The following is a 26,822-nucleotide window of genomic DNA, read 5'->3' as shown; positions in this document are numbered from 1 at the left end:
TAAGGTACGAGCTGCAAAGGCACAGTTCTATTCTGGAAAAGGGGACGGGGAGCAGCAGCTCGTTTGCATTTAAAGAGACATGCACGAAAACAGTGCGTTTCTGCTTTTACTTAAAATAGCCATTTTCAAAATGTTATAATAAATGATCTGTGGGCTATTTTGAGCTGAAACTTCACAGACACATTCTGGGGACACCTGAGACTTAAAAATGGGCATAATAGTCTCCTTTAAGACAAAACGTATAGAAAACTCTGACGTCTATACATGAAATACCATTATTTATAATTTGTCCAACTTGTACTGTAAACAATATAACATTATGGTAAATAATAACAATAAAAAAAAAGAAAAATGGGGCGTGAATTCTGTTTGTCCCAGATCTTGCAGAGACACACTAGTATGTTGTAGCTCTGTCTGTTCCACATTTGGCTGCAGACACATGGAAAAAGTTCAATATGACATCCAATGTGCACTCAGCAATTACAACCCCCAGGAAAAAGTAAATCGATTTTCTCTACTGGATTGTTGAACTCTGGTTTGGTTCTTACCTAACTGTGCAACAGCAGAGATTTGACACTTTCAGGCCAGATTTACCAGTTGATTTCTGAGGAGTAGAGCAGAACTGAATAATTTATTTCTGAATAGTGGTTCAGTGCTGAACAGGCAATAACAGCAACAGCAGTCCATCACAAATTAAAGTAAAATGTTGCATTGTCATATTTAACCCCCTGGTCACATTAGACTGAAAAAAATATATATTTTGCAGTCAAAAAAGGCTGATATATAGGAAATGAAAGGATTTTTTTTGTTGCCTATATCAGAATGGGATGACTCTTGGTCACTTTGGCGCATTAGCTATTTGAACACACACAAACACAAAGCATGATTTGGATTGCTAAAGGGTTGAAAGATAAAAATCAACACTTTAAAAATTACCAACATTAATGGAAAATATGGAAAAACAGCTCATAGAAGTTGTTGGAATATTACAGCGTCAAAATTCTAAATAATATTCAACTGAGGAAAGACATGTAAAAAGTTCAGTCGTTTTTGACCACAAAGAAAACAAGTGTGACCACAAATGAAGAGGCCCAGAGGGTTGATCAGTGATCAAAGTCTGAATTCTAAATACATATTAGATTTTAATTGACTGCTTTAAATTAAATTAAGTGCCCTTGATTAATTAAGTGTACCTGAGGCTGAGACAAAACCTGAAAAGTATTTAAACATGACATGAGATTGCATATCAATCTAAAAGTCAAAGTACGAAATGCAAATAACAGACAAATCTTTTTAAGAGTAATTTAAGTATGAAATACTGAAATCCTGGGGGGGGGGGGGTTCTGTACTGTAATACTGTAATAGTATTGATGATTTTTGACTGTTTTACATTCTCGTCAAAGTGCAGGTTCTAAATAGAACCAATCATGGATAAAAATGAAGTGTTCTAGTTTGAAAATAGAGCACCCAGTTTATGACAGAAGGTCTTAGAGTACATCACTCATCTAGTCATTGAAATGACACATGCAAACATCAAATATGTCCTAAAGACTCTGTAAATCTGGCACTTTGTGTCCGATAACAAGTCACATGGAATGTAGCCTCTGATCAGAGGAGTTTCATACCTCCCAGATACACAGACTAATTAATCTCACACCCCACTGATCAAATAAAAAATAACAGCCTGGAGCACTGAATCTATGACAAACACAACAGATTAACACGACACAGCCTTGCAGCTGGTCAGTTATGTAAAAAATAACATACTAAATTGTAATCTACTAATCTATTATGGAAATTCTAATATTCCAAAACAGCATTACTATTGAAATTCACAGGGAACGAGCTCACGTAGGGCACTGATGTGTTTGTCCTCTTATGCAAACTAAAATCGCCCCCAGCTGTTTGAAGGTTCATGTCGGCTTCATTACTGCTGTGTTTTATCTTTGCTGGTTTGATTTGGCACTGCTTGAGAGCATGAAAAAGATCTCTTTAAACAACAGTCTGAAATCTGAATAGAAAACGCATTCCAGAAATGACACATTAACAGGAGTTTGATTAAATTACAGATGTGTTTAGCACTTAAAGGGCACTGGGAAGAGGCTGAGAGAAAGGAGAACCATCTTTCATTGCAGAGAAAACAAAGATAAATCAATGTTCTCACAGAATCTTGGAATATGTGGATGGTTGGAGGCTGTGAAGAGGACCACTCACTATAGCAACTGCATCTCAGTGACAGAATGAAGAGAATCATAAAACACACACTGTGCTGCCAATTTGCAGAGAGCTTTAGAGACAGTAGCGAGTTATTAAACCTTGTTACAAGTCAAGCCTTACACAACTGCTTTCAAATTAGTTACAGACACACGCAAGACTTTCAGACGCTTGTAAATGTGAAAGGACCCACTTGCTTTTGTAGTTGAGAACTCTCTGCGTTTGGAAGTTCTGTTTGATGTGCAAAACTGGCTCTTGAGAATATTTAACACCAGTATTAGGGTCATGAGACACAAAGAGTCCAACTCCTTTTGAACAATCCACAGCTTTAGAGTCCCTGATGATAAAGGAATTTCTTCAACATGAGCAGTGGAGATCATGCAAAGCAGAACTGCTGTCAAAACACTGATCCTGTTACAGCAACAAAGACTTATGTCATTATGAATAAACACATTTACATAACCACAACAGTGCAACTAAGTCAGGTAGAGTGTCAGATAGGACTGTGTCGAAGGACAAAGAACAAAAGACATGTAGTTTTCCTTTGAAACATGAGTTTACAAACTGTGAAATATCTCTAAGCTCTGATATATGTGACCCTGAATCACAAACCCAGTCATAAGGGTCAGTTTTTTTTAAAAATTGAAATGTATACATCATCTGAAAGCTGAATAAATAAGCTTTCCACTGCACTGATGTACGGTTTGTTAGGATAGGACAATGTTTGCCTGAGATACAACTATTTGAAAATCTGGAATCTCAGGGTGCAAAAAATCTAAATATTGAGAAAATCACCTCTAAAATGAAGTTCTTAGCAATGCATATTTCTAATCAAAAATCAAGTTTTGATACATTTATGGTAGGAAATTTACAGAAGATCCTTTCTTTAATATCCTAAAGATTTTTGGCATTACATTTTTTTTTAAAATAATTTTAACCCATACAATGTAATTTTGGCTATTGCTACAAATATACCAGTGTTACTTAAGACTAAGGTTTTGTGGTCCAGGGTCACACATGCTAATAGTTGGTGAACATGCTCCCAATTAACCCAGCCTATGCCATATTTTAAAGTGAAATAATCTAATAAACCAGATCTAAATTAGAGACAACATTTTTACATGATCAAAAAACGTCAATTTTAAAATACTTCGTAAATCAGTCATCAGTTGATACACCAGGCTTGTGCAGTTTATCGGAAACCATTATGCCAAAAACTGCAATACTGGGGCTGTTAAGTGATTATATGCAAATGTTTTGAAAATGCCCTTATATACCAGTTCTTTGAAACTATAGCTACAAAATCATTTCAATAATATTTTACAATAAGGTTCAATATGCCGACATAAGTTAACTACACTAGTTAACATGAACTAACAATAAAAAAAACTTCTAAAGCTGAATTTTTAATCTTTCGATCAATATTTACTAATACATTATTAAAACCAAATGTTGTATCTGTTAATAGTATTTAATGGACCTGAGCTGACATAAACAAATAATGAATATTAACTAACATTAAAAAAGATTAATAAATACTGTAACAAATGTAATGCTCATTGCTAGTTCATGTTAGTTAGTAAAAATAGTCATTCGTTGCTTGTTCATGTTAGTTCACAGGGCATTAACTAATGTTAACAAACACAATTTGTGATTTTAATGCAGTAAATGTTGAAATTATCATTAACTAAGATTAATAAATGTTTTAGAAGTATTGTTCTTTCTTAGTTTATGTTAACTAATATAGTTAACTAATATTAACTGATGAACCTTATTGTAAACTGTTACTGTAAAGTGTTACCAAAACCTTCACTTAATTTACAGCAAAATGTTTTATTGGCTTGTATTATTTGACGCATTGTATGTATTTAATACATCTGTATAAAAAAGTGTACTGTGTAAATACTTTATTTAATTTGCTTTGTATATTTAAAAAATAAGCAATACAAATCCAACATGCTAGATGGATATAACACATCTGGGTAGTTGCAGGACATGTCAGTATCCTGTAGTGTGACTTGCTATACTCCATCTAAAACAATATTTTTCTAATTCTTGTATATTATGCACACAGTTGTAATAGCTCCAGTAAAACAAAGCCTGGTTAAATGAACTTGTTACCATTTACAGCATCTAAAATACGCACTCTCACGATTTTTTGGTTTCATGTTAAATTGCGATTTTCTCAGACATATAAGTTAACGGTGCAACATAGCCCACACATTAACTCTGTAGAGGCTGACTCAAAATCACTTTGCCCCTAAAACGTCTGAAGGCATTATAAACTTGCATATTGACGGCTTACCTGACTGTAAGTTCTTTCCAGAAGCCTTGAAGTGAGCAGGGCAGAAACTACGGAATCACTTGCACCCGTTCGCATTCAAATGCTCAGTGTGTCTCTTCCACTGGGGTAATCGATCGAACAACGGGGCGCCTGGAGGCGCACACAATGAATACGTCTGCGAATGATTGTCTGGTTGATTATTTGCTCAGTGATCAGCGTGGTTTTCCATGCCTGGCTGAGTTTTCCTATCCCAGTTATTCCCGATCACAGATGCCGCAGAATCCGCACGCGCTGCCTTTTACATCGTCGCGCGCTCAGAGCCGCAAGCGCGCACCCAGAACGCGGCCACATAGTACCTGCTACTCGCCTCCTCTTCTTAACGGGCGGTGAATCAGGTCAGAGAGGAGGTGTCCTGTTTTTTATAATGTTGTCAGGAGACCTGCCTGTCTCTTCTTTCCTCGCGTTTACGGCGCGTGTCTCACATCCCTGCGAGTCGCAGCAACAGCAGCAGCCGCGCGTCAGATCGCGCTCCGCACAGCCCGACAGCACTGCCTAGAGTTCTCACACAGACACAGCACGACACATATTATTAAATAAATAAACCGAGATGATATGAATAAAACTGGACTGCTCGAACAGTACAATTTGCTCTCTTTTGTAATAACACTGTGGCAAAAAGTCAAAAATACTTTTTTGTCACATAGCTGGAAGGCTATGTTTTTGTCTGATAGCTACAAATTACATTACATTAATTAACTGAATGGTTCTGGGTTATTCGTTTAATCGCGTAGTCGCTATAACCTTAACTTTTCGTAAATGTGCGGTTGTGTGTTGCTGTGTTTGAGAGACAGACATTACGAGACTTATTTCATAAATCAAAAAATCGCTTACTTCAAGGATTAAGCACTTGAAGCACGAATAAAGTGTTTTCCCAATGCATCATCAATCGGCCATATTGGTGGCACAATGCTACTGAATCAAACGAAACTAGCATATTTTGATAATTATTGCTGCTGAAAATGGTCAATTATTGTCATGTTTTGGGCTGTACTACTCGGTCGGAGTGGGAAAATTTTGAGTAATACAGACTGCCAAAAGTTATAACAAATCAAAGAGAAGAGTTCAAAAAACTGAAGAAACAAAAGGCGTTTGTGGTTGGCCAAACTGAACCAGGATTTCCATGGCAAGAATCTTCACAACATTCATGTTTGTTCTTATCATTTCCAGTCAGGTAGGTGAAATATTAGGCTAATATCGCAATTTAATAGAGCTTGTGCGTATCTTTACCACCTATTAACTTTAGTTTGTCAAAACTTTGGACCCTTTTTTACTAAGTCCTTCTCTATATGATTTAGCAGCTTCCACACATTTTTTCCCATGGTTTAGACTGCAACAATTCGCAGGACAACGTATTCAGTAGTACATCAACCGTGCAATCAATGCTGTTGTTTACATACACAAGTATTGCCAATATGGCTGCGCATCTGGATAACTGACCAAACCATGATGTAAGTGTAAACCCTCTAAACCCCCTAAAAGCTGATCAGAAACTACATAAGTATTAAATTTTTCTCTACTTTGTTTTTTTTTTTCTCGACATTCACATACTGTTACCAACAGTTGCATCACTCGTGTCTAGGCATGGGATGATAACCGGTTTCAAGGTTTACCGCGGTTTGAAAAAGTCACGGTTTCAAAACCGGAAACAAAAAAAGTTATACCGTTCCTACGATATGCGCATTTTCTGTGTCAAAGTGAAAGCGCAGGACTCCCTACTAGGTTGTGTGTGTGAGTCCCTGCAGAGAAAACAATGCAGCCCCTCCCCCACCGGTTAGTGCTCAGGCGCGTGTCTGTGTTTGTGCACGTGATCCACAGTCAGTGAGATTCAGCAGTAATATAAGTTCAGGACGGCCAAAGGAGGTGAACCCCCACAACACAGAGTGGGGAATAGCAGACTATATGTACTAATTTTACGTTTCTGTGAACTTTAGCACAACAATTAAGTTAAAGTGAAATCACGTCTTTGCTTTTAAGCTTTCTGTCACGTTAAAGGTGCAGTGTGTAGGTTTTGTGGCATCTAGCGGCGAGATTGTGAATTGCAGCAGAGTACCGCTCACCCCTCCCTTTACAGAACTACGGAAGCCGATACAGGATTTAAATCTCACCTTTTTTTTTGACATCAACGAATAGTGAGATTTCTTTTAAAATGTAATTTAAGGAATTATATTAACTTTATCATTCAATAAAACTATGTTATTGTGAATATTACTTGTTCATCATTGTGTCAGTGTTTTTTTCGCAAGCTGATTCTATGTTAATAAAAACATAATGGTTAATTAAGGTCTTTATGCACCCCTGAAAACATAGTTATTGCACCACTGTCTAGAGATCATCTTAAATATTACACGGGGCACCTTTAACACAAGTGACTGCAATTTAATTTAATTAAGAAGATTCAATTATTTATTTTAATTATTTTGCCTTCTGTTCCATGTTACAAAATGTTCTATATGTTTCCTAAAATAAAATATACTGTAATCCGTTTGGGGAAAAAAAGGTTGTTTTTTTTACCCAGACATTTAAATGTAACATTGTAGAGCAGTGATTACAATACCGTAATACCGTGAAACCATGATATTTTTATCCAAGGTTATCATACCGTCAGAATCTTATACCGGCCCATGCCTACTCGTGTCGCCAATACATTGAAAGTGAGTGAGTTTAGTCATTTTGCCGCAAAGTCCTTGAACCTTGCCCCTCTCAGCCTAGTGAAGTCAGATTCAAAAGCAAATTGTTTTAGTTGAATCTTTTCGATGAATCACCAGTTCACAATTTCACAAAAAGCTGAGCATGGTTCTTTAGTCACTGACACACTAAACAACACCTCATTTGCATTTATTCATTTGGCAGATGAATAATCTACATAAGCTACAAATGAGATACGCCAACTCAGTGATTCGGGTTAACAACTCACCAAAGTGAATTCGGAAAAGAATAAATTACCATTTTTTTTGGCCTATTTCCACAACAATTTATATATGTGACCACAAAACCAGTCATTAGGGTCACTTTTTTTTTTTTAATTGGGTAAATAAATGTATTAACTTTCAATTGATGTATGGTTTGTTAGGGTATGAAAATATTTGGCTGAGATACAACTATTTGAAAATCTGGAATCTGAGGGTGATATTGAGAAAATCATCTTTAAAGTAGTTCAAATGAATTTTTTAGCAATCCATATTGTTAATCAACAATTAAGTTTTAATATATTTTTTGTAGGAAATGTACAAAATATCTTCATGGAACACAGTCTTTAACCTAATGATTTATATACTTGTGCTAGTCAAGATAAAGAAGGTTTCCAGGGTCACATATAAGACTGTATTTTTTAAAAAGTTTTAGTTAGTTTATTTATTTCTTACTTTATTTAATTAATTAATTTAAATGCACATTTATTTATTTATTTATTTAATATAGCTGATTACGCTGAATTATTGCATTTTTTAATTATAATTTTTATAGGTTTGGGTCCTACAGAACTTGTATTTGAATGCACATTTATTTTTACATTTTTTAAAGATTCATAATAAATTAAGAACTGATAAGTGCTGAGACAAGAAATCTGTAGTAAACTGAATATTTCATTGATGGGATTAAAATTGATGTTAATTTTATAGCAGAAATGTTACAAATAAAGCAGATTGGTATTTTTGATTCTTGGACTCTTTCAAACTATAATCCTATATATCAAGGGGTTTAGATTGGCATGAAAGTTTGCAAGTTTTTAAAAACTACTAATTTTTTTCTGTTCACCCACCATGTACATTTCACTTTTACCTATTCATTCAGTCTATATATCAGTGCCTGATCGAGGATTCTTTAGCTCTATGATAACAATTCACATGCTAACTGTTCCCCATGCCAGCTCATTGGAATGAATGAAACTTTATCCCTTCTGATCCAAGGCTGATCTCATCCTTCTGAAGACATTTCTCGCCCACAGACCCCCGACTCGTGAGGGAATACAGAGAGTTCATGCAATACTTCATCTAAGCTCTATTCATGCCCTACGCTGAATAAAGCTTCTGTTTGGTTGATCCATTTGCGTGTTGAACTGTATGTCTTATTTACTGAGTGTCTTCTGGTAACCAGTTCTGACAGTAATGGATTTCATATGACAACAAGCACAACTGTCATTTCTGACATGAAAGTACATGTAAAGCTTCTGGAATAATAACATTTTTCTTTGCTACCAGTTCTGATTTATGATGTATCACTCGATGACTGCTGAACAGCCATTTCTTGTTCTAATGTGATGATTCATGCTGATCAGACATTTTTGCTAAAAGCATCTTACTGCCAGCTGACCCTCTCTGTACTGCTTCAGGCCAGTGAAATGCAGTATAGGATACAGGGCTATTTTGGAGGATGAATTATTTCACTGATAAAGCAAAGCACATTCTACATGACGTCACAGTTTGGGAGGGAGGGGGAAGTGGAGAACGGGTTAAAGGTTAGTTTCTTGCGGCTGTTGGGCCCCAAGTTACTGTCAAGTTTGATCAGTCTTCTCCACTTTTACTGGGTAGAAAAAAAGTGAACCCAACCTAGAGGCCAGAGATGGGCCCTCTCCACTCTTCTTCATTCAAAACATTCACACTGGACAGAGAGAGACATTTTGCTCCCTCAAACCATGCTGAATGCAATCAAACTTGACATTCAAATGTGTTCTAAATTTCTTGGTAAAAGGTTTCTTATCAATGTTCCAACCTGATCTCATGATGAAAACGTACCTGCGGGAACTTTTTCGCAAGACACAAAATACGTATCGCCATGTACGTTTTGTGACATATTCGATGTGAAATGTCCACCGAGTGCGCTAAAAGAGAGTTCAGTTTTTTCCCTGGAAAAGATGAACGTACATATGGTATGTTTTATATGTTTGAAATGTCCATTGAGTGGCGCTTTACTCTAATGGTCCATGAGGTTTTAAAATAACGTACCATCTACACTACACCTAAACCTACCCAATAGTCAGTGTTGGGAATGTTACTTTAAAAGATTCATTACAGTTAATAGTTACTTCTCACAAACAGTAACTGAGTTAGTAACTGAGTTGCATCATAATAAAAGTAACTAATTACCAGGGAAAGTAACTATTATGTTACTTTTTTTAAAAATGTTTAAATATGTCAAGTAACTTGGATGCCCCAATATTAAATATGTTAAATGAATAAAACATTTTACACTAATCTACACAATTAATGTTGCTGTGGGACAATGCAAGACACCTTCCAGGGGCTAAATACCATGTTATTCGGGGTCGCTTCAACCCGCAGGCATGAAAGACATTGTTAACCCTCTGGGATCGAAGACTGTCTCGTTTTTGCTTGATGACCGCGAAAAGAACACTTTGAATCTACTTTTATTTGTGTATAGTCATAATAACAACAAAACAATGTGCTTTTGTAAAATAAACTGGTGCGCTCTCTGCCGTTTCTGTCTCCGTCACCTCTCTTCACAGACACGTAAAAAAAACAACCTGAATCTCCGTAAATACGTGACTCACAGACATGAGAAATATATGTAGGCTATAGAAAACTTGAGTGTCTACTTTTAAATGAAGTTACGTGAAACATAAACATTCTCTGATAACGTAATCCATATGATACCAACGCAAGCTCCATTTTTTTCATCCAAACTCATCTCTAACGTAATCACACGCAGGAGCAGCCCCGCTTTCCAAATTTTAAACATCCACGTGAGACACACAGACATGTAGGTAAATGCCCACATGACCTCCGTAAACAAAAGTGAACATTCATTAAGTTTATCTCGACTACTTTTCGTTTCAGGAAGAAAACGCACTGAGAGGAATAAGCCAGAATTTACCTCAGAAGAAGAATGCAATGCAAAAATTATATTAAAGCTGTATATTTATTGTCAGTAATGGTAACAAAAAAAGTAATGCCGTTTATTTATAACGCTGTTATTCCCATCACTGCCAATAGTATGAACAAAAGCAAATGTGACGTATAAACACAATTTGCAAGCCTGTCATTTCAGCTTGTTTTTCGATCTCTCATCTTTCAGCTTTTTCTGCAAAAGCTTTCTGGAAGCTTTTGTTTTGTACGTTTGGAAAGCGAAACATACTGTATACGAAAACGATTACAAGTACTCACTTTGTACTAAAAAGATTAAAAATACTCACTGTTTTACTACCTCTAGTGTTCATTTCTGTTAGAAACTGCAGTGATATGTACTTATTGGTACATACTTCGCATCTTGCGAAAAAGTTTGCACAGGTATGTGTATACTGTTTAGTGTATATGATTTAACGTGCATAATATTCATTTCACTTGGTGAAAATCATTTGATGAGGAAAAATCACTCTTAAAGTGACAAACTCACAGCTGACATCTGACACTGTTTCATTGGATGATTTAAGGTCAACTTTTATTTAATAAAAAAACTCTCCCCTAAGCCAAATATTATTCTAAAAATATTCAAAAACCAATGGTACAAGCCCTATGTAATTGAAGTATGAAAGTCATGAAGACATCACATGAACAGACTGAACAAAAGCCATATTATGCTGATTTAAAAAATTGTGTTTCAGTAAGTCCACAGATACTTATCAGGGAAAACAAGGACATTATGGTGATAGCAACTAACATTGATTACAGTCAGAGAAGTCTGTTGGGATAAATTATTCATCTTGGCACTCATAGAAAATGGCAGAAAAAATAGGGTGTGAATTATTGAACGCACATGCAGAATTAATTAGCAGTCAGATGAATAAATAACGAGATTATCCTAAACTCTCGCCTTTATTTCACAAAGCCCTCGACAGAAATATCCAGTAGGTGATTTCCATCAAGCAGGAGCAGGGAGGAGGATGACTTAGAGTTCTGGAATGTAGATCTCATTATCAAAATTCAGCAAACCCCCATTGTTTGGCCCATAGAACTGGATCAGCTTTTATTAGGCAAATCATTCAGCGATGGCCATGAATTCAATCCATGAGGGATTGAAACTCTGAGTGTCAAGATTCCAGTCAGCACTTTCTTCAGATATCACTAAACTCCCTTGGGATTAAAGACCTCTCCGGATTTCGGTTTGCAGTGAGTATTGCAGTGGTTTAGAAAAGTGAGGGCATATTCACAACTTCTAAGATTTGTTCACAGGCAACATTTCTATTTCTTCTAGGTTCAAAAAACTTAAAACACACCAAGCTTTGTTCATACACACAAACAGAACTAATTTCTGTGTAAATTACACATAAAACCATTCTAACACTGTACTACATTCAATTGAGGGTGAAAATTTACATACTAATTGGTTTGCAAAAGTCTTACTCAGAAATGTGTTCTGCTTGTGTTTTATGAATAAGGTCCATTGACAGTCCACCACACTCATCTATGCCTCTTTATGTCAGCACATACAAATGTCTTTATTTGTCATGGTAATGCTTCAAGTTCAAGTTCCCACTGTGCACATTAATAAAACGGTCTGTGCAATTATTATTGACTGACTACGAGGTATTAGGGATGACTTAATAACTGCAGTAATTTCAGGCCATGACCCTCAAGGGCAGCAGTCATTTAAAATGAGGGCTATTATAGAAGAACAAAGTTCCATTAGATTGGGTTCAAGGAACCAAAGAGGATTATTTTAATAAAAGACATGCACTAAGCTGATATTAGTCATTTTATTTGTGAATTACCAGTAGTATTCATGTGTGTTATTGCCTTCAATCAAGCTAAAAATTTCCACAGGTAACATTTACAGTGCCCTCCATTAATATTGGCACCTGTGGTAAATATGAGCAAAGGTGGCTGTCAAAATAAATCAGCATTGTTTATCTTTTCAATCTTTCATTTAAAAAAATTCATAAAATTCTAACTAATTTTAAGTAAAACAATGGATAAACAATGAAGTGTTTTTTACATCCACCTTTGCTAATACAATTGGGGTCAAAAAGTTTACATCCTCCTTTCAGAATCTGCAAAATGTTAATTAAGAAAATAAGAGAGATCACACAAAATGCATGTTATTGTTTATTTGGTACTAACCTGAATAAGATATTTTTTACATAAAAGATGTTTACATAAATGTCTACAAGAGAAAATAGCTGAATTTATGAAAATGACCCTGTTCAAAAGTTTACATCCCCTTGATTCTTAATACTGTCTTATTACCTGAATGCTCCACAGCTGTGTTTTTTTTTTGTTTTTTTTGTTTAGTGATAGTTGTTCATGAGTCCCTTGTTTGTCCTGAACAGTTAAACTGCTTGCTGTTCTTCAGATAAATCCTTCAGGCCCCACAAATTCTTTGGTTTTCCAACATTTTTGTGTATTTGAACCCTATCCAACAATGAATGTATGATTTTGAGATACATCTTTTTACACCGAGGACAACTGAGGGACTCATATGCAACTATTACAGAAGGTTCAAACTCTCACTGTTGCTCCAGCAAGAATGATGCATTGAAAGTTGGGGGTGAAACTTTACTTATTTTGTCTTGTGGGAAACATGTAAGTATCTTATGAATCTTCTGAAGGTCAGTACTAAATGAAAAAATATGATATTTAGGCAAAATAAGAAAAATGTACACATCTCCATTCTGTTCAAATGTTTTCACCCCCACGCCCTCCCCCAGCTCTTAATGCATGTTTTTTTCCTTCTTGAGCATCATTCAGCATTTGAACCTTCTGTTATAGTTGCATATGAGTCCCTCAGTTGTCCTCAGTGTGAAAAAGATGAATCTCAAAATCATACAGTCATTGTTGAAAAGGGTACACAAAAATGCTGAAAAACCAATTTGAGGGGCCTAAAAGATTTTTCTGTTTTCATTTTGCAGATTCTGAAAGGGTATGTAAACTTTTGACCTCAACTGTATTTACCAAGGATGCCAATATTAGTGGAGGTACTGTATAAGGTTACAAAATACTTCTAATCCAAATAAATGTTGTTTTGAACTGAAAAAAGCACATACTGGAGTCATGGCTGCTGAAAATTCAGCTTTGCCATCACAGGAATACATTGCATTTTAAGATATATTAAAATAGAAGATAGGGAATTTAAATTGTAATATTCTACGATATTATGGAAAAAACTAAAACATACAAGTTTTGGATGATTGTGCAAGTGAATAGGACTGACAGAATGTTGACATTTTTGTGAACTATTCCTTCTAGATTAATGTTTAATGTTTCAAGTAAAATTAGAGTGACAGAGCTGAAGCCTTTTCTGAATTTACTGCAGGGGATCATGGGAATGTTGATGAGTTCCAGTGACAGCTCATATATTCACTGCACATACGCTCCATATCACAGCTCATTTTCAAGGAATATAAAAACATGATGAATTGACCCAACAGTACAACATCTCACATTTAAATCAAGGCTGACAAACGCTAATCGATGCACTGATTTGTAGACATGCAGTCATGTGTGAAATGGGTCTGACATTTCCATGTTAGCCCAGGGTTTGACTCACCAACGTCTCATTTGCTCTTTAACTCTGTTCTGAGTAAAACCTTCATGAGCATCACATAAGAAATTCCCTGTAAAGATTCAGACTTTCTCTTCAACTTCATCTGACCTTCAGATGACGAACTACAATGAACCAAGTAGCTTAGAATTTGAAACCACAAATTAAAGTCAGCATAAGGTTTATATAACATGTTACAGCCAGTGATATGATGTACATTAATAGCCTATTAACCTTTTTGTTTACCACAGAAATAAGCCTATGGGTGAGACCTCCGGTTCATTATTTGCTATAGAAGAAGAATAACAATGTGCAGTAAATGGTAAAACCAGTGTGCTCATAATTAAGACAATACATTAAAATAATTTAGTAAGACACTTCAATTTGCAATATCAGGCATCAAAATGAGCTGTTTTGTACAGCTAAAAATAGCTGGATGTGGATGAGACCGGAAGCCAGACCCATAAAATTTACAAATGGCCGTACCCGCTCTTATGAGAAGAAAAAGGTTGATAGTTGGTCGAAGAAGTCTTTGCTTTTATATCGGGACAGTTTGGTTGAAAGAAAACCAGCTCTCACATAAAATTAAATATCTGCATGATTTTTAGGTCAATAATACAATGTAACATTTGACATTAACTATGTTAAACTCCTTTGTACAGACAGTCAGATGTTCCTGCTTCCATTAAAACACAAGATCAGTCTCAAATCATGCTGGAGAATGTGATCAGCAGGTTTCACAAACATTGTGGAGTTCATGTCCTCTTACTTTTCAAACCCTCCACCTCAGCAGACAGGCAAATGTCTTGCTTAAAGAGGTTTGAAACTCAATACATGTAATATGAGCGATCTCATTTCCTGCCAGCACATCTTGATATATGGCTTCTTAAATGACATGTATTACAAGTACATCACATTTCACTTGGACCCTGCTGCAGTAGATCAGATCGAGACATTTAATCTGAGGCCAGTCCATTAAGAGGAACTTCTGGAGTTTTATGTTACACAAGGATGGATGTATGAGAGAGATCACACATATATTTTACACTACCAGACAAAAGTTTTTGCACAGTAAGTTTTTTAATATTCTTAAAGAAGTCTCTTCTGTTCCCTAAGCCTGCATTTATTTGATACAAAATACAGCAAAAGCAGTAATTTTGTGAAATATTTTTACTATTTAAAATAACTGTTTTCTATTTGAATGTATTTTCAAATGTAATTTATTCCTAAATTTTCAGCATCATTACTCCAGTCTTCAGTGTCACATGATCCTTAAGAAATCATTCTAATATGCTGATTTGCTGTTCAAGAAACATTTTTATTATTATTTTCAATATTTAAAACAGTTATGGGAGGGAGGATTACAGAAATTTTATTTTACTTTTATTTAGCAAGGATGCTTTAAATTGATCAAAAGTGATATTTTATTTCAGATAAATGCTGTTCTTCTGAACGTTCTATTCTATTCATCAAAGAAACCTGAAGACATTCTACTCAGCTGTTTTCAATATAATAATAATATTAATAATAAACGTTTAAGCAGCAAATCTGAATATTAGAAGGATTTCTGAAGGACCATGTGACTGAAGTAATGATGCTAAACAAACAAAAAACAGCTTTGAAATCACAGGAATAAATTACATTTTAAAATATATTCAAATAAAACAGTTATTTTAAATAGTGAAAATATTTTAATAACATTTTTTAGTGTTTTTGCAGTTCTTTGGATCAAATAAAAGCAGGCTTGGTGAGACTTTAAAAAGAAAATGGAGATTTATGCCCCAAGAATATACTGCAAATTGTCCAAATATTAAAGCTGAAGATAAAAATCAACTCCAGTGTAATTACAGAAATAATTTACTATACCATTCAAACTTGCAGACAGCAGTACTGTAAAATATGGCTGCATGCATTACTATGGTCAACCAATTTATTCACTTGACTTGATATTTCAACTGCCTAATCTATGTTGACATTAGCCTTTCTAGGGACCTTTCTGGCAGACATAAAGACACATTTGTGTGCGTGTTTTGGAAAAGAGAGAAATGAACCAAGCACTCATTACGACTTACCTTTGCCTTCATTTCTTCACAAGATGCTTCTTTCCAAAGCAGCTTCCAAATAATCCATTTAGTATGGTCATGGTTGTGATACACACCTCTGCAGTCAACAGGGAGCCCGATTTGAAAACACAGACAAAGAAATGTTTCTTTAAATGTATTATTCACAGTTCATTTATTTAAAAAAAAACATCAAAGCAATCAAACAGTAACTATAAAATTCATCCGCCCCAGCAACCACACACAACAGCCTTGCAAAATAGGTTTCACACAGGCAAGTCATAACTCACATTTTTTTAGAGAAACTCAAATCCTTAAAATGTTAATTCAAAGTTGTTTAAGGGAATGAAAATTCTGTCATTAATTACTCACCCTCATGCTGTTCCAAACCCGTGCTTTGTTCATCTTTAAAACACATTAAGTTATTTTTGATGAAATCCAAGAGCTTTCAGACCCTGCATAGACAACAACGCAACTGTTTAAGACCCAAAAAGGAAGTAAAGACATCAATAAAATAGTCCATGCGACATCAGTGGATCAACCATCATTTTATGAAGCTACAACAATATATTTTATGCACAAAGAAACAAGAATATCAACTTTATTTAGCAATTTATTATTACATTTTTGAGTGAACTATCCCTTTAATTTAATACCTCCAAACAGAAAACAAACCATTATCATTCTATCTCCGCCTGAGTGCCATTCGTGAGCCCCTGCCAAATCTTTTTTAAGACATAACATTGAGTTTTACAGTTTTATTCCACAGTGGTGCACAAAAATTATTTTCAAGACGTGTAGCGCCAAGATGAAACAGCTCACACTGCCTATGCTGGGATGTGCAATTGGCTCATGGCTCATAGAGATGATGAGGTCAGTCCACTATCTGCAATGCAGACAGGAAATAAGGGCTTAAATCTCATTCGGCAAGCTATATGGGATGCCCATGGAGAGCAGCAGCAACCGAGAGGAAAAAGAGCCTCATAGGAAATGAAAATAAACTCTTTGGGCTATTGAATAAATGCAAAACACCAAGCACTTCCGCGGTTATTTCTGCTTTCAGCAGGCTCCTGTGTTTTGTTTTTTTTCTAACAAGTCATCTGACATAGATGAAAAAAAAAGGATTATGTTTACATTATGTAGACGTACATTTTTAGCAGATATTCTCAGGATTGTTGCATTGTGTAGAAGATAATGAATGAAAATGGTAGGCTCTCAAGCACATCAAAAAGGCTTGCATCAAAAGCACTGGAAAACAGAACCATGATTTATGATTATATAAAAAGAAAAATACACACAACTAACAAGAGACCTCAGAAGTGTCATATCCATTCAAATGAAGTGCTTTAAGAAAAGAGAGCAATTCTCTGAAAGCTTCGCAGAGCCACAGTGTTTACAATTATCAGCTAAATACAAATAGCTTTCTTTCACACCATCTTAGCGCTGAAACTTTTAGCAGGAGAAAAATAGCTGCTACGGGCTGTAGTTAAACTGACAAATGAACCCTTACATATTTTATACCAATTATATATACACTACCAGTCAAAAGTTTTTAATGTTTTTTTTAAAGAAGTCTCTTCTGCTCACCAAGCCTATATTATATGATCCAGAGTACAGCAAAACAGTAAAGTCTTATTTTAGAAATATTATTACAGAAATATTTTATTTAAAATACACTTTTCTATTTGAATATATTTTAAAATGTTATTTATTCATGTAATTTCAAAGCTGAATTTTTAGCATCATTACTTTAGTCACATGATTCTTCAGAAATCATTATAATATTCCGATTTGCTCTTCAAAAAACTTTTTTTTATTATTACGTTAAAAACAGCTGAGTAGAACTTTTTCTCAGGTTTCTTTGATGAATAGAAAGTTCAGAAGAACAGCATTTATCTAAATCAGAAATCTTTTGTAACATTATAAATGTCTTTATCATCACTTCTGATCAATTTAAAGCATCCTAGCTAAAGAAAAGCATTCATTTAATTTCTATTCTATTCTATTAATTTCTTTCCAAAAAAAACCAGCAGCTTTTTGAAAGCTGGTAAGTGAGATGCTACTATTAAAATGCAAAGCAAACTGAATATTTGCTTTACTCCTGCATTAATTTGCTGATTTCCTGTAAACCAAAAAAGGTCAGACCTGAGGTCAGCATGATCTTTTGTTGTTGCTTCCTACAGAGATAAATAACACACAACTCACTCTCATAAGACTGTGGCAAACAATACACTCGATAACAGTGTTATGCAGAGTAAGAGGAACAAACCTATCCAAAAAAAATTACACAGATACAATTAGCTGACTAGAGGCTAAAATTCAAAGATCTGCACTCAGCTAAAATCCAGAGAACAGTGGAGTCACACAAATATGCACACTTTAGGCAAGCTCTATTTTAGGAGACCAGAGCCTGGTTTATAGTCTGTACACACACACACACACACACACACACACACACACACACACACACACACACACACACACACACACACACACACACACACACACACACACACACACAAAACCCAACACAAATGTTCTTAGCAGATTCATCACCATAGTAAGCAGGGACATCATAGCACTCTTTCATCCAAAGGTCACATCTGCATGCTTACTGTTTACCAACTCACCAACATTTCAACTGCCAACAAATCTAAATCTTTTTTTTTCTTCAAATGCACTTGTGCACTGGGTTGTGCAATGCAGCAGATGTGGAAAAAACAAGGCAAAATAAAGCTCAAAAATACACAGAAGTCACACACAGTAGGGAGGATGGTTTTGAGATCCTATTTAGTCCATCCACCCAGCAATGGCTGTGGTACCAGATCAAGCTCTTGATATGTAATCCACCTCCAGTCAAACATAGTCAACACAAACACAACCTTAACAGGGTGTTCCCAAGTTATTTTTAAATAAAACTGTATTTTTTAAGGTCACATTATGACTTGAAATGTATATATGTGACCCTGGACCACAAAACCAGTTATAAGGTTAAATTTTACAAAACTGAGATGTATACATCATATGAAAGCTCAATAAATACGCTTTCTATTGATGTTTGGTTTGTTAGGATAGGACAATATTTGGCCGAGATACATCTATTTGACAATCTGGAATCTGAGGGTGCAAAAAAATCAAAATACTGACAAAATCACCTTTAAAGTTGTCCACATTAAGTTCTTAACAATGCATATTACTAATCAAAAATTACATTTTGATATGTTTACAGTAGGAATTTTACAAAAAATCTTCATGGAACAAGATCTTTACTTAATTTCCTAATGATTTTTGGCATAAAAGAAAAATCAACAATTTTGACCCATACAATGTATTTTTGGCTATTGCTACAAATATACCCCAGCGATTTAAGACTGGTTTTGTGGTCCAGGGTCACATATTATTACGCATGTATTTATATAGATGTTTGAATTCATTTTTATTTTTCTGATTTGATTGCATTTTGAGTAATTTAATAATTTTTTTTACATTTTAAATATAGTTTTTATTAATTTATATATTCAGTTTTAAATTTAGTTTTACATTTTAGTACATCAAGTTGAATGAAATAAAAATGATGATTGTAGTGTGAATGACTGATGTAAAAAAGTAACATAAAAATTGTTAACTAAAACTAAAATCATAAAACATTTTCGTTGTTTTAAATAATATAACTAGGAGCAGAAATAAAATAAGTTTAAGGGTTTTTTTATACTGGGCAAAAGATTAATTGCAATTAATCACATTCAAAATAAAAGTTTTTGTTTACGCAAGATATGTGTGTGTACTGTGTATATTTATTCTGTATAGATAACTACATACACATACATGGATATATTTGAGAAAAATATGTTATGTTTATATTTTAAATATGTTTTTATATAATAATAATTATATTATTAAAAATATATCCATGTAAATATTTTAAAAATATATAGTGTATGTATGTGTGTCTATGTATATATAATAAATATACTCAGTACACACACATATATTATGCATAGAAAAATTGTATTAACCTGTAGCTTGGGATTCGTTTTTTTTTTTTTTTTTTTTTTTTTTTTAGTTAACATTTATTTTATTTTAGGCCTTTTATGGTTTTAGTTTTAGTATAGTACACTTTAGTATAATAGTATATAAACTAAAAAAAATTTATAATAAAAAATGTTAACTGAAATAACTAAGGTTTTTAAAATACTTTATCTTAATTCAATTAGCATTTATTTTAAGTAACTGAAATGTTTTTATAGTGCTGTTAAAATATTTATTGCAATTAATCACATCCAAAATAAAGGTTTTTGTTTACATGATATATATATATATATATATATATATATATATATATATATATATATATATATATATATATATATATATACGTGTGTGTGTGTGTGTGTGTGTGTGTGTGTACTGTGTATATTTATTATGTGTATATAAATACACACACAGTATATATATTTTACAATATTTACATGTATATATTTATATTTTATATAAATACTTTTAATATATACACATATACTTTTTTTTACATATATATGCATGTTTGTGTATTTATATTAGTGGTGGGCATAGATTAATTTTTTTAATCTAGATTAATCTAGATTAAATCTTGAAATTAATCTAGATTAATCTAGATTAAAATGGCTAATTTGAATTCTGCTGAAGGCATTCAGAATATGTGTGCTACCCAAATAATGACTAAAAGTAAGTCTTTGAGAACGGGTTTCTCAAGCCAGGTGGCGCATTAGACCAGGCGCTCATCTGTTTCCAAAATGCATTACAAACTGCTTGACAATTGCATTTACAACACAATTAACTATACAAACTTGTGTAACCAAGTACTTCTGCGCAAAAGGCTGTACGACGTGCGCGTTCCTGTAAAATACACAGGCGCGCGGGTATGGATAGCCTATCTGCGTGCATAGTCTTCCAATAAACTGCGTTGCTTTTAGAAGCGTCAATTCAGTTGTTGCATATAGTTTAATGTCTTTATTTCGGGATTATCAAAGTAAATTATAACTCAAACTTGAGATTTTACTGGGGCACAGCAGATTTTCACTTGGGCACGTGCCCCAGTAAAAAGGGTCTAGCAACGCACGCACCTGCCCTGAAGCGGCTTCATAACTGCATCCATGTTTGCACGTCTCATTTGATGTGGTAATTTCACAGAAGTTGAAGACTGGTTCTCGCCCCCTACAGTGCAATTCAACTAGGTATACGTCATCCGCGCTAAAATATCAAGGTGAAAGTCATCATATCTTGCGTAGTTTAGACCCAGCTCCCAACCCAACTTTGAGAATAGATTAACGGCGATATTTTTTTTATCGCGCGATATGAGTCTCACGTTAACGCAGCACGTTAACGCCGATAACGGCCCACCACTAATTTATATATACACAACCGATTAACAGCATTTTTGTTTAATGGTTTTAGTTAAATATAATAACCCTGGTGAAATTGGTTTAGATTTTTTATTTTTTGCACAAATTATGAGTTATTGATACCATGAGCAACAAAAATGCCCCTAAAAGTTTGTGTACTTGTTCAAAAATGAGACAACAGTGTCAGTTAAAGGCCTGCTGGAGATCAAATATAAGTGAAGAAAAGTGGGTTTCAATCGTGAAAATAACATCAAGCTGTAATTTAGTCAAACTATACAAACAATATTAAAGTATTAATTGTATTTATTTTGGATAACTGCTATAAAATTAGCCATAGCAAGACAAAGGAGTCAACCATTTTATTCCAAAGATTATAAACATAATTTCCACCATAGAATGACAATCAAACGCAATTAATACGTGTTTAGATGTAGTGGTAAAAGATGTTGCATTTATATCCACCTTTTTCTTTAACACGAAAGTAAGCCTATGGGCGAGACTTCTGGTTCATTATCTGCTATAGGGAAACAACGAGAAGAATAACAATGTGCAGTAAATGGTAAAACTGTTTGCACTACAAACCAGTGTGTTCATAATTAAGATAATACATTAAAATAATATGGTAAGACACACTAATTTGCAATATCAAGCAGCAAAACTAGCTCTTTTGTACAGCTAAAAATAGCTGGATGCAGATGAGACTGGAAGCCAGACACATTAATTTTACAAATGGCCATGCCCGCTCTTATAGCAAGAAAAATTTGGATAGATTGTTGGATATTGTTAATAGATACATTAAGGAAACTAGTGAGAAAAGCTTGCTGTAAGAGAGTTCAAAATATGCCTATAAATGACTGGCGCCAACAGTCTGTCAGAAAGACTAAAGAAGGGGAAGAGAAGAAACATCTCCTCCAGTGATGGATCTGAGAAGGACACATACAAACACTCTGGCACCAGACGGTAAGGTAAGACTAAAGGTGACTGAGTGAGTGTGTATTTTCAGCCATGCATTATTTCTCTGTGTCTGTGTCCTTTGAGCTGCTCCGATTCATCCTTATCATGGTTTTCAAACACACAGCTTCACCACACAAACATACACAACTCCCCCTTCAGCAAACTCTAAGACAGGCACAAACACACAGATTGGCAGCACTGCGTACACTCAGTTGTTAACGCTAACACAGCTGCCCCTTCATTCCCTGATGGGAAAACACAGTAGCAAGAGTCTCGTTTGTTTAAACACTCACTCATTCATTTCATCATTTGCTTGTAGTTTTATGTAACGGGTCTCAGCCATTGCTGTCTTTCTTTATTAACATCACAGCGCAGAGGTTGCTGTTTCATAACTCAAGAGGCCAAATTCTCAGTTGTGTTTCATTTGAGAATCAACTTTGCCTCATTTTCAAAAATACAAAAAATAATGCAGAAAAATTCAAATAATAGAATTGTTGAGCTACAGAATACAAAGGTATTATAGATACCACTGCAAAAGATAGATAGATAGATAGATAGATAGATAGATAGATAGATAGATAGATAGATAGATAGATAGATAGATAGATAGATAGATAGATAGATAGATAGATAGATAGATAGATATTAAACATTGCAATATAATATTACTACAAAATATTGGCAACTTTATGCTTTTGTGTCATGTTCGTTACCTTGATGGTGTTTTTTCTTTGTATGACCTTGTGCACCGTCTATTTTAGTACTGTATTATAGACAGGTCACTTAAAATGAACTTTCAACTTTCTGTTTTACCACACTCTAAAAAATGCTGGGTTATTTTTTTTTTTTTTTTTACCCAAATGCAACCTGTTGGGTCATTTTATTGGGCTATTTTTAATATTTTTACCCAGATGCTGGGAAGTTTTTCTGCACTCCAAAACGTTCTGGGTTATTTTTAACCCAAATGCTGGGTTCAGCTTGTTGGCTCATTTTATTGAGTTATTTTTAAAGAGGTGATCGGGTTTCCCATTTTCCACAAGTTCATATGATTCTTTAGGGTCTTAATGAAAAGTCTCTAACATACTTAGGTTAACAATTCTCAATTGTAGTTTAGTAAAATATCAGCTCATTTTATCGCATGGGCCCTTTAAATGCAAATGAGCTCTGCTCGCCCCACCCCTCTCTGCTGAGGGATTACAAGCTGTAATGTTTACTTTAGCTGCATTTATCGGCGAAACTTGCCAACAAGCACATTATTAAGAAAGGCCATTTGCAAAGATGTATAAAAAAACCCTTATACTCACTTCTGCTGTGGGTGAAGCTGCATCACAAATGATTCACACCAACATAGAAGCATATGTAGATCGGGATCAGCGCTTTCCTTTTAAAACCGAAAATAACGTCTTCAGCGGCATGTCGGGAGTAAATGACGTCTGCTGTGTTCATTATTACATCCAACAACAGAACACCTCAATCGCTCAATTAGAGCCTTACTCTGCACCTGAGTCGACACAATGGCGGTCAGAGTCGGACTGTTTCAGCTCGGTGAGGGCGGGTCTAAGGTAAGACGCTCATGTCAATCAACTGTGTTTCATCACAATGACGAGAAGCTGAGAATGACCTGATTTTAAAAGGGGATATTACTTTTAAAGATAAAAAAAAAAAACCTCTGGGTGGATTTTATCATTGTAGGGTGGTTGTGTATACAAACTGCCAACACACATTAATGTTCAAACAACATGTAAAAGTTAGTTTTGCATCCGATGACCCCTTTAATATTTTTTACAGAGGTGTTGGTTAGTTTTTCTGTAACTAAGCTGCTGGGTTATTTTTTCTATCCAACCGCTGGGTTGAGCCTGTCTCTGACAATACAACCCAAGGGCCTGACGATGGAGGATTTTATTGAAGAAATATCTGCAAAAAACATGATTGTTAAAAATCAAAAGGTCCTGAATTTTTTTTAACGAGGGGAATGGGAACGCAATTTCTACTGAGGGGGACCATCTTACCTCACGTCCTTTTAACGTGATTTCTACCATGTTACCTCACTATCTTCCAATATTGTAAACTATGCTGTATTCATCCAAATAAATTCAAATTGTCTTAGATTTTTGTCCATGGGTGTTATTGCTTAATAATAAATATTCATCTTTTAATCATTGCTGTTGCCTCTATAATTCTATGTGTGGTTTTGCATTTCCAGCCTATTTTAAGTCAGCAATATAGTATTTTTAAACAATAGTTGACTTAAATAAAACAACCCTGCATGTTGGGTAAAAAACATTTAACCCAACCAGCTGGGTCAAATAACCCAGCATGTGTTCTGTCCAGTATTTACCAAGCGCTGGTTTGCCAGTTAACCCAAGTTGAGTTGTTTTTAACCCAGCATTTTTTAGAGCGCACCTTTATTATGGTGATTTAGTACATTTTAAGGTAAAAAAAAAAGGCAGATGATTGTGATTACTACATCACTTAACGATATTAGTTCACCCAAAAATGAAAATTTTGTCATTAATTACTCACCCTCATGTCGTTCCAAACCCGTAAGACCCGGAAGTTCATCTTCGGAACACAAATTAAGATATTTTTGATGAAATCTGCAGCTTTCTGACCCTGCATAGACAGCAACGCATCTCAAAAGTTCAAACGTCCCAGGAGGGTAGTAAGGACATCGTTCAATCAACCGTAATGAGTATACTTTTTGTGCGCAAAGAATACAAAATTTACGACTTTATTCAACAGTTTCTTTTCTTCCGCGTCAGTCTCGCCCGCGCGTTCACGAGAGTACCAAGATGCGTGCAGAGCAGTATAGAGTCGGGTTGCCAGGTTTTCACAAAAAAAACGTCCAATTGCTACTCAAACAGTCCCAAAAGTAACCCAGTCGCGTTTCGAGGGCGGTCCCCAGGTAAAAAATTGCGTTCCAGGGGGTAAAATACACGTTTTGTGGTGGGGTTTCTCTGGTAACCCATTCCAGGGGATAAATATTACGTTACTGGGGTCGCTTCAAACCGCGGACATGAAAAACAACCGGTGACAGAAGTATAAAAGTAGCCCAATTACGCGGGAAAACCGCGGACTTGGCAACACTGGTAGAGAGAGACGCTGATAGCATTTACGCTAACTTCCGGGAACTATTGAGCGCCTCCAAGATCTGCCATTGCTGTAAAAAATGGCCCATTGGAGTCAATGGAGTTGTCGCAACTCTCTCTCTCTATTGCTCTGGAAATCCAGTCATTTTAATTGAAATCCATACGATCTGGAATTTCGCGTGAAGATGCAGATTCTATAATACAACAGTATCATAGAGGATCAGCTTTTGAGCTGAAACTGGACAACTGTGGAAGTAAGTACATACACTATTCGTGAAGCCAATATTTACAATTATGGAAAACCAATGCAAAATGTCATGCTTAAATGTCTTTGTTTTCCATCTGAACTGCATATGTGTGTGAAGGGAAAAAGAGGGACATGTGTCTTCATTTCCCTTTATGCCTGATTTCCTCTTTGACTGGATGTGAACCCTCCCCTCCAGCGACATGGAGTGTGATCTAGTGCACCTGCGCTCTCCCACGCCAGGGAAGAGAAAGAGAAGGCGGATTTGGCTGGGCTTTATTTGCAAAGGTATCCCACAGGTCAGCTAGGGGTCAGCCAGAGGTGATCGAAAGGTTGGCCAAGCCCTTGGGTATCTCTCCAAAGACCTGCGCTTCTCGCACAGCTCTTCTCTCATTGCATCCGGCCCTGTCAGGTCACAAAGATATCAATTCCCAACGCTACACAGATCCAAAGCCCCACATTCTCTCTGTTATACAGATGCATTCATGTGCCTTTCCAGTCCCTAAAATGCTACCACACACAGAAACAAATGTCCCTGCCCTCTGCCTGCACACACTGTGCTATTTCAGTGGCGCTAACAGCGGTGTAGCACATCTCTCCCACTGAGGCACTGCTCTGTCACAGGCTGCAGTGTATTGATCTGCTGCTGGCTATAAATGAGCCGCTGTGGTGGCATCCAGCCTGCTTTTGCATTGAGTGAGGGTATTGATCTGCCAACCGAACCTCAGTCTCGTCTGACTTCTATTAGTGCTTCCATTTTTACAGTTACACAGGGCACAGAGACAGGAAATGCAATAGATCTATAGAGGAAGAAATCAGCAGAAGTCATTTTCAACTTGTACAACTCTGTCAGGCTTTGCAATGTGACACAATAAATGCACATTTAAATCTGTTGCATTTATCTGTACTTTTAAGGCTAGTATTGAAGATGGTTCTGGTACATTAGAATTTGATATTTCTATTTTAATTTAACAAGATAAGAATGGAAATTAAACAAGTGCTTAATAAATATACATTACCAGTCAAATGCTTTTTAAAGAAGTCTCTTCTGCTCACCAAGCCTGCATTTATTTGATCCAAAGTACAGCAAAAACAGTAAAATTT

At 35.3% G+C, this 26,822-nt stretch overlaps 1 protein-coding gene across 2 annotated transcripts in view; it reads right to left on the bottom strand.

Moving 5' to 3' along the window:
• Window positions 1-4,998, bottom strand: part of wscd2 (WSC domain containing 2) — a 60,638-nt gene extending 55,640 nt beyond the window's left edge. For both annotated transcript variants that reach the window (XM_073841094.1, XM_073841095.1), the window contains exon 1: window positions 4,520-4,998. The gene's annotated coding sequence lies outside the window, so the exon portion shown is untranslated. The remainder of the gene's footprint in view (window positions 1-4,519) is intronic.
• Window positions 4,999-26,822: the final 21,824 nt, after the last annotated feature.

Source organism: Garra rufa, chromosome 5, assembly GCF_049309525.1.
Source record: "Garra rufa chromosome 5, GarRuf1.0, whole genome shotgun sequence".
NCBI lineage: Eukaryota > Metazoa > Chordata > Actinopteri > Cypriniformes > Cyprinidae > Garra > Garra rufa.
Note: the sequence above shows the minus strand (reverse complement) of the source record. Positions and strands in the feature narration are given on the sequence as shown.